The sequence below is a fragment of the Nannospalax galili genome, unplaced genomic scaffold (assembly GCF_000622305.1).
Source record: "Nannospalax galili isolate Female #2095 unplaced genomic scaffold, S.galili_v1.0 scaffold44, whole genome shotgun sequence".
Classification (NCBI taxonomy): domain Eukaryota; kingdom Metazoa; phylum Chordata; class Mammalia; order Rodentia; family Spalacidae; genus Nannospalax; species Nannospalax galili.
Window position 1 is genome coordinate 8882131 of NW_008355789.1, and position 1004 is coordinate 8883134.

Consider the following 1004-nt stretch of genomic DNA (forward strand, 5'->3'; position numbering starts at 1 on the left):
ATCACCCTGCCTTCCACTAGTAAATTCGTACTTTTGATATGCTGTTTTAATCAGTTTGTTGACACTTTATTAAGGATTTCCCCATCAGAGATGGTGGCCTGTGTTCTCTGGTGCCTTCATCACAGATATCAAGAGTGTGATGGTTTGAATGAAAATGGCCCCCATAGACTCCAAGTATTTGAACATTCTGTCTCCACATGGTGGCTGTGTTTTGGGAGGTCTTTGAAGGTGCAGCTATCCTGAAGGAAGCACGTCACTGGGAGTGATCTTAGAGAGTTCTTAAGCCTTGCCAGATCTCTTAGTTGCTCTGTTGCTTCCTGTGCTTGCATAATGATGTGAGAGCTTAGCTGCTCCTGCTCTTGCTCCAGCCACCTCCAGTCACCATGCCTCCCTGCCATGATGGACTGTAATTCCCCAGGAACCATAAGCACAAATAACCTCTTCCTTCTATAAATTCCTTGGGTCAGTGTTTCTATCACAGCAACAGAAAAGTGACTAATACAGTACTTGGTACTAGAGAGTGGGCTGTTGGCTGTGAAGAACCTGACCATGTGGGGTTTTGAAGAAATGTGGAAGACTTTGGAAGTTTGTGCTAGGAAAGTGGTTGCTTGCTGTAAACAGAGCTTAACAGGCAATTCTGGGAGAAATGTAGTGCTGAGAACAATGTTGTTCCAGAGAGAAATAAGGACTCAAGCAGCAATTGGGATAGTTTGGCAAAGAGTCTGGCTGAAGTCTGCGCACAGCCAAAATGCTTGCCTGAGGCTAAGTTGAAAAGCCATGGACTAATTTCTCTGGTGGAAGAAATTTCAAGACAGCCTAATGTAGAAATGGTTGTGTGGCTATTAATGGTGAATATTATGCAGATCTACAGTGAAAGAGAGTAAATGGGGCAGAAAGAAATACAGTTTGGATTGAGACACATGACAAGCCTGCTGCACCAGCTGCCCACCACATGCGGCACATGAACACCTGAAAATTACCCTGTTCTGATTTTTTTCTAGTTC